The sequence below is a fragment of the Engystomops pustulosus genome, unplaced genomic scaffold (genome assembly GCF_040894005.1).
Source record: "Engystomops pustulosus unplaced genomic scaffold, aEngPut4.maternal MAT_SCAFFOLD_498, whole genome shotgun sequence".
Taxonomy (NCBI): domain Eukaryota; kingdom Metazoa; phylum Chordata; class Amphibia; order Anura; family Leptodactylidae; genus Engystomops; species Engystomops pustulosus.
This window is the reverse complement of record NW_027285377.1, coordinates 29221-37500: the sequence shown is the minus strand read 5'-3', so window position 1 is coordinate 37500 and position 8280 is coordinate 29221.

Sequence of the window (8280 nt, the reverse complement as noted above, 5' to 3'; positions counted from 1 at the left end):
TCGCTGGCTTTCCCCACTCAGTTCAGCCAAGAAGTGGCGCTCGACTCTCACCTCCATCAGCACCTCCGAAGCTCGGACAGCTCCTGTAGGCTGCGCATAGAAGGAAAGCATTGGACGCTCAACTTCAGCACCTCGAGTGTCGGACGGCTCCACCACCACCTCTCCACACTGTTAAGCGAGAGAGACGATAGGAGCCGTCGCGACGTACCCATGCAGCGCCGCCCGCCAACGCACAGAGGAGCGGAGGGGATCGGGCGCCAGGTCCGGGGGAAGGCTGGGAGGGAAGCTACGGCGCTGCTACCCAGCTTTCAACCCTGCGGGACCGGTGCTCCGCTCCTATCGCTCCGGCGAACAGGGTCCGCTACGCTTTCAACACCAGCGCCCGGCAGAGGGCTTGGAGAAGGCTCGCGCGGATCCTCGGTTCGGATCGCCTGGCTTCGCGGGAGCGGCCTTCGGCTAGGGCCGACGACGGCCGGACCGAGCAGATTTGGACCGGGGTGCGGGGCGAGTACCTGCCTCTCTCACGAAGGGAGTGTCACCGGTAAGAAGCCTCTTCCCACGTCTGCTTGCCGACTTACGCTCGCCCCGACGAGAGGCCCAACCGAAAGAGTGGAAAGGGGCAGAGATTTCCAGGGTCGCCCCACCAGGGATGCAATACCCCAGTGCAGACAGTCGGCCCTGCCCCGAACCTACTCGGTGGTTTGAAGGTTAACCTCTTGGGGAAAAGCAGCGATTCGCCTCGCGGTGCGTGCCTCCGCGGATCTAAACCCCCTCGATCGATGTGGGGCCAGAGGACCCCTTTTCCCCGTACGAAACTGTCAGCTCACCATGGGCTCGACGTCCGTGGGTCGGGGAGTTGAGCGCTTACGCGCGGCGGGACCTTATAACCTGCAGCGGCTGAGGAGCGAAGATTTCCAGGGTGGGCCCCCGGGGATGCCATACCCCGAGCAGCCTGTCGGCCCCGCTCCTAGCACGCTGGCAAGCAATGGAGTCTTCCCCGCGGCAGCCACCGCCCTCGCCCTAGCCTCGCCGTCGGTCGATGAAGAACGTCGTTCGCCCTCCTCTGGCTCGGGATTTGGAAACGGCCTGGCCTTCGCCTACTCCGTCGGGCAACTGCCTTCCGCCAGCCCCTTCCCTCGAATCCCCTTCTTCCATTTTAGACCCGATCAGGGGATTGGTCAGCCCAGCCCTGGGGTAAGAAGAGGGGTTGGGGTCGGTTCGGCTTCGGGTGCCCCGCTCGGCCAAAGTTTCCCCTCGCTTTGGAAGCACGCGAGGTCGCGGAGGGTGTCGGGGTTATTTTTTCGGCTCCCTGGCTTCGCGGGAGCGGCCTTCGGCTAGGGCCGAGGCCGTCCGGCCCGCGCAGATTTGGACCGGGGTCCGGGGCGAGTACCTGCCTCTCTCACGAAGGGAGTGTCACCGGTAAGAAGCCTCTTCCCACGTCTGCTTGCCGACTTACGCTCGCCCCGACGAGAGGCCCAACCGAAAGAGTGGAAAGGGGCAGAGATTTCCAGGGTCGCCCCACCAGGGATGCAATACCCCAGTGCAGACTGTCGGCCCTGCCCCGAACCTACTCGGTGGTTTGAAGGTTAACCTCTTGGGGAAAAGCAGCGATTCGCCTCGCGGTGCGTGCCTCCGCGGATCTAAACCCCCTCGATCGATGTGGGGCCAGAGGACCCCTTTTCCCCGTACGAAACGGCCGGCTCACCATGGGCTCGACATCCGTGGGTCGGAGAGTTGAGCGCTTACGCGCGGCGGGACCTTATAACCTGCAGCGGCTGAGGAGCGAAGATTTCCAGGGTGGGCCCCCGGGGATGCCATACCCCGAGCAGCCAGTCGGCCCCGCTCCTAGCGCGCTGACGAGCAATGGAGTCTTCCCCGCGGCAGCCACCGCCCTCGCCTCGCCGTCGGTCGATGAAGAGCCGAGTTCGCCCTCCTCTGCTCGGGACTCGGAAACGGCCTGGCCTTCGCCTACTCCGTCGGGCAACTGCCTTCCGCCAGCCCCTTCCCTCGAATCCCCTTCTTCCATTTTAGACCCGATCAGGGGATTGGTCAGCCCAGCCCTGGGGTAGGAAGAGGGGTTGGGGTCGGTTCGGCTTCCGGTGCCCCCGCTCGGCCAAAGGTCCCCTCGCTTTGGAAGCAGAGGGTGCCGGGGTTATTTTCGGCTTGACGCCTAGTCCGGTCCCTGCCGGTTCCCGTGGAGGCCCGCGGTCAAAACCAGCTCCCCGGCTGTCGGAGCCGGAGCCCCGCAGCCCGAGCGGACGCACCGAGTCCCTCATGTAAGGGATAGCCGCCCCTACGGAACGGCCCGGACTGGGACCAGGCACCCCCAGGCGCCGAAGGGGTGGGTCGGCCGTGTTGCCGAAGCTTAGCCGGCGCTGATGACCGCAGCCCCTAACGATGCCCACAGGCGGGGGAGCCAAGGAGAGCACTAGGAAGACGTGGCGGGGTCGGACGGCTCAATTTCCAGGGTGGGACCCCGGGGGTTCAGTACCCCGGGCATCCGGTCGGTTTCGCCGGCGCGACCCCAAGCCTTCCACGGCCCCCTTCGTGGGTGCAGGGATACCGAGCAGGGTGCAGGCTTAGACGCCAATTCCCCAGAAGTTTTAGGGATAGGGTTTGTCCGGGCGCCACCGCAGCGACAACCTCGCAAGAAGCTCTCTTCCACAAAAGCACGGGCAACGTTCGTGTGCGAGTGTTGGTCTCCCATGGTCTACCGACTCCCCCGGGCGGCCCAAGCGTTACGCCCACGGCCGGGCCCTCGAGCAGGCGCACCCCTGGTGCCTCTCGTAAGGGAAGGCTACGGTCCTCAACCCCTCGTATGGCGGGGAGGGCGCATTTGAAACGCTAAAGGACGAGCCCTGTTCGGGACCTGGCGGGGATCCGCGGATTGGCGAGAGGGATGGGTCTGCCGTTGGTCAGAGGGGACGCACCCCTGGGACGCAGTTTGGCATTAGCGACCGATGGCCCATCTACGACCATGTACTCCGGGAGCGCCAAGGAGGACGCGGGTGGGCTTTGGGGGCAGACTCAATTTCCAGGGTCTGGGCGCCGGGGGTGCAATACCCTTAAGCGCTCATGTCGGTTTCGTCTGCCGCCCGCCTCTGGCCCGGCTCCTAGTGACGGGTGCTGTGAACGTGCGATCGTGCTTGCGGTTGAAGAGTTCAAAGGCTACCGCTGGGGATAACACGCCCGGGGAATTTAGAAACCCCCCCCTCCGCTACAATCTCTGCTTCTGCCGGACTCGGAGGGGAGCCGCCCCGGGGGCGACCGCTCCCTCTCCTCTTCCGCGGCGTGCCGCGCGCTTCGCCGTCAGCAGCGGAGCGAACCTTTTTCTCGGTCCGCAGCTCTTCAGGCGTAGGCGGGCAGCGCTAACAGGGTACACTGGGGACCACTCGACCGCAACCGCTCCTCCGACCGACGAGCATACCTACCGCGGATACGCCACGGTGGGTCTAAGCCTCGTCGCCGCCGCGAGGAGCAGGCGGGAGCCGTCCCTTTTCGTGCTGCGGAAATAAACCGTGGACACAGAGGTGTGTCTGCGCTCTCCGACCGGGCGGGGGGCGATTGGACTTGCCCGAGGGACACTAGGCGAGGCGCTGCCGCGGGAGCCGGAGCTCCGCGCTGGACGCTGCCGCCGCCGCCGCCGCCCCCCACCCACGGTACGGTGGAGTACGCCCGTTCCATACGCTTCGTAGCAAACCTCAGCCGAAGCAGAGAGTCCTACCGCTGTGGCAGGAGCGGGGCCGTGCGAGGACCACACTGGCACCGCGCTACACAACCTTAGGCAGAGGACGACAGCCGCTCACGGGGAGCGGGGGATTGATGCGCGACCAAGACTGAGGCTAAGGAACGCTTTACCATAAACCGGCCGGGGCCAATACCCCTGACCGAGCAAAGTGCCCTGCCCCGCCGGATCGCGCTGTGTCAGATCGATCAAAAGAGCGGAGAGCCGAGACTCTACCGCTGGGAGTTTGTGGAGAACGGCCTGGCTTGCGTCCCGTCCTCCCGCCCTCGACCTCACATGGCTAGCCTCACCCGCCGGGAGCCACCCCATTGGGGACCGTAGGGCGGAGAAGGGGTCTCCGCGTCCGGAATTTACTTGTGGAGAACGGCCTGGCTTACGTCCCGTCCTCCCGCCCTCGACCTCACATGGCTAGCCTCACCCGCCGGGCGCCACCCCATTGGGGACCGTAGGGCGGAGAAGGGGTCTCCGCGTCCGGAATTTACTTGTGGAGAACGGCCTGGCTTACGTCCCGTCCTCCCGCCCTCGACCTCACATGGCTAGCCTCACCCGCCGGGCGCCACCCCATTGGGGACCGTAGGGCGGAGAAGGGGTCTCCGCGTCCGGAATTTACTTGTGGAGAACGGCCTGGCTTACGTCCCGTCCTCCCGCCCTCGACCTCACACGGCTAGCCTCACCCGCCGGGCGCCACCCCATTGGGGACCGTAGGGCGGAGAAGGGGTCTCCGCGTCCGGAATTTACTTGTGGAGAACGGCCTGGCTTACGTCCCGTCCTCCCGCCCTCGACCTCACATGGCTAGCCTCACCCGCCGGGCGCCACCCCATTGGGGACCGTAGGGCGGAGAAGGGGTCTCCGCGTACGGAATTTCTTGTGGAGAACGGCCTGGCTTACGTCCCGTCCTCCCATGGCTAGCCTCACCCGCCGGGCGCCACCCCATTGGGGACCGTAGGGCGGAGAAGGGGTCTCCGCGTCCGGAATTTCTTGTGGAGAACGGCCTGGCTTACGTCCCGTCCTCCCGCCCTCGACCTCACATGGCTAGCCTACCCCGCCGGGCGCCGCTCCATTGGGGATACGGTACGGCAAAGCGCGACGCCGCACGATGCCAACACTTTGTGCAAAAACCTGGCAGAGTCGACCAAAACCTCGCTTCTTTGACCGGTATTTTTGATGCTTTTCTCTGCCGCCGAAGGTGCACTGAGGGTCGGATCGCCCAAAATTTTTACCGGTCGTTTTGGTCTGCGGTTCTTCCGAGAGGTGCCCGCCTGACAGTTCTTTTTCAGCAGCCTCCGAAAGGCCATCCAGCGGGCAAGCCAGGGGTTGGCAGCCGCCGGCGGTGAGCCTTCCCCGGCCGGGGCAGACGGCTCCGACCGCAAAATTTTTTCGACTTTCGCCGAGGCCAAAACCCCATGCACTTTTAAAGCCTGCCCGCAGCGCCGTCTCCTGTCAGACGTCCCTTGCCGCCTGCGGTGGTCCTCGCCCGGCAGAGAGAAGCCGGAGTCGCCCCCTCTCCGGTTCTTTTTCACCATTCCGGAGCTCTGAAATCTGCCGGACACCGAGTGACCGAGGACGCTTCCAGGAGGGCGGCAGCGAGAGGCAGAGTGCCACCGGTCGGGTCGCCGGTTCTCCCACACTTTGAAAATTTTTCGCTTGTTCTGGTGGGATGGAGAGAGAGCGTGGCTTATGCGCCCTCTGCCCCGCGGTACGCCCTCGGCTAGCCTTACGCCGGTGGTTCGCCAGGCCACCGGCACCTTGTACGGCGGGGACGGCGTGGCTTATGCGCCCGTCAACCCACCTACTCGCCCCGGCTAGCCTTTTACCCGGAGGGCGCCACGCTCCGGGTACCAGTGAGCGGCACGAACCCAGTCATACCATGCCGCTCACCTCGCGCCCTCTCCGGCCTCCGCCGCGGAGACCTCCCGCTAGGACCTGCGGGGGGCGATTTCTGCCAAAATCTACAAAGTCCCCGATGGTTAAGGACGTAGACTGTTGAGCGGGACCTACACACTCTTGTAGCCGATGGGGCTCGCCATTTCCCGCAGAAAATGGACCACCTCCCGCAGAGGAACATGAAATGCCCCTTCCCGCGGGACCCGAAGGACCGCTCTGTCCGAGCAGGCCTCCAGGACCACGGCACGCAAAAGCGACTCAGTCCCGCTGGCATTACGGATCTGACTTTGTGCAAAAACCAGGCAGAGTCGACCAAAACCTCCCTTCTTTGACCGGTGTTTTTGTTGCTTTTCTCTGCCGCCGAAGGTGCACTGAGGGTCGGATCGCCCAAAATTTTTACCGGTCGTTTTGGTCTGCGGTTCTTCCGAGAGGTGCCCGCCTGACAGTTCTTTTTCAGCAGCCTCCGAAAGGGCATCCAGCGGGCAAGCCAGGGGTTGGCAGCCGCCGGCGGTGAGCCTTCCCCGGCCGGGGCAGACAGCTCCGACCGCAAAATTTTTTCGACTTTCGCCGAGGCCAAAACCCCATGCACTTTTAAAGCCTGCCCGCAGCGCCGTCTCCTGGCAGACGTCCCTTGCCGCCTGCGGTGGTCCTCGCCCGGCAGAGAGAAGCCGGATTCGCCCTCTCACCGGTTCTTTTTCACCATTCCGGAGCTCTGAAATCTGCCGGACACCGAGTGACCGAGGACGCTTCCAGGAGGGCGGCAGCGAGAGGCAGAGTGCCACCGGTCGGGAAGCCGGTTCTCCCACACTTTGAAATTTTTTCGCTTGTGCTGGTGGGATGGAGAGAGAGCGTGGCTTATGCGCCCTCTGCCCCGCGGTACGCCCTGGCTAGCCTTGCGCCGGTGGTTCGCCAGGCCACCGGCACCTTGTACGGCGGGGACGGCGTTGCTTATGCGCCCGTCATCCCACCTACTCGCCCCGGCTAGCCTTTTACCCGGAGGGCGCCACGCTCCGGGTAACGGTGAGCGGCACGAACCCAGTCATACCATGCCGCTCACCTCGCACCTTTTCCGGCCTCCGCCGCGGAGACCTCCCGCTAGGACATGCGGGGGGCGATCTTGACCAAAATCTACAAAGTCCCCGATGGTTAAGGACGTAGACTGTTGAGCGGGACCTACACACTCTTGCAGCCGAAGGGGCTCGCCATTTCCCGCAGAAAATGGACCACCTCCCGCAGAGGAACATGAAATGCCCCTTCCCGCGGGACCCGATGGACCACTCTGTCCGAGCAGGCTTCCAAGACCACGGCACGCAAGAGCGACTCAGTCCCGCTGTCATTACGGATCTGACTTAGTGCAAAAACCTGGCAGAGTCGACCAAAACTCCCCTTCTCTGACCGGTATTTTTGTTGCTTTTCTCTGCCGCCGAAGGTGCACTGAGGGTCGGATCGCCCAAAATTTTTACCGGTCGTTTTGGTCTGCGGTTCTTCCGAGAGGTGCCCGCCTGACAGTTCTTTTTCAGCAGCCTCCGAAAGGCCATCCAGCGGGCAAGCCAGGGGTTGGCAGCCGCCGGCGGTGAGCCTTCCCCGGCCAGGGCAGACAGCTCCGACCGCATAATTTTTTCGACTTTCGCCGAGGCCAAAACCCCATGCACTTTTAAAGCCTGCCCGCAGCGCCGTCTCCTGTCAGACGTCCCCGCCGCCTGCGGTGGTCCTCGCCCGGCAGAGAGAAGCCGGAGTCGCCCTCTCTCCGGTTCTTTTTCACCATTCCGGAGCTCTTAAATCTGCCGTACTCCGAGTGACCGAGGACGCTTCCAGGAGGGCGGCAGCGAGAGGCAGAGTGCCACCGGTCGGGAAGCCGGTTCTCCCACACTTTGAAAATTTTTCGCTTGTGCTGGTGGGATGGAGAGAGAGCGTGGCTTATGCGCCCTCTGCCCCGCGGTACGCCCTTGGCTAGCCTTACGCCGGTGGTTCGCCAGGCCACCGGCACCTTGTACGGCGGGGACGGCGTGGCTTATGCGCCCGTCAACCCACCTACTCGCCCCGGCTAGCCTTTTACCCGGAGGGCGCCACGCTCCGGGTAGCAGTGAGCGGCACGAGCCCAGTCATACCATGCCGCTCACCTCGCACCTTTTCCGGCCTCCGCCGCGGAGACCTCCCGCTAGGACATGCGGGGGGCGATCTTGACCAAAATCTACAAAGTCCCCGATGGTTAAGGACGTAGACTGTTGAGCGGGACCTACACACTCTTGCAGCCGAAGGGGCTCGCCATTTCCCGCAGAAAATGGACCACCTCCCGCAGAGGAACATGAAATGCCCCTTCCCGCGGGACCCGAAGGACCACTCTGTCCGAGCAGGCCTCCAGGACCACGGCACGCAAGAGCGACTCAGTCCCGCTGGCATTACGGATCTGACTTAGTGCAAAAACCTGGCAGAGTCGACCAAAACTCCCCTTCTCTGACCGGTATTTTTGTTGCTTTTCTCTGCCGCCGAAGGTGCACTACGGGTCGGATCGCCCAAAATTTTTACCGGTCGTTTTGGTCTGCGGTTCTTCCGAGAGGTGCCCGCCTGACAGTTCTTTTTCAGCAGCCTCCGAAAGGCCATCCAGCGGGCAAGCCAGGGGTTGGCAGCCGCCGGCGGTGAGCCTTCCCCGG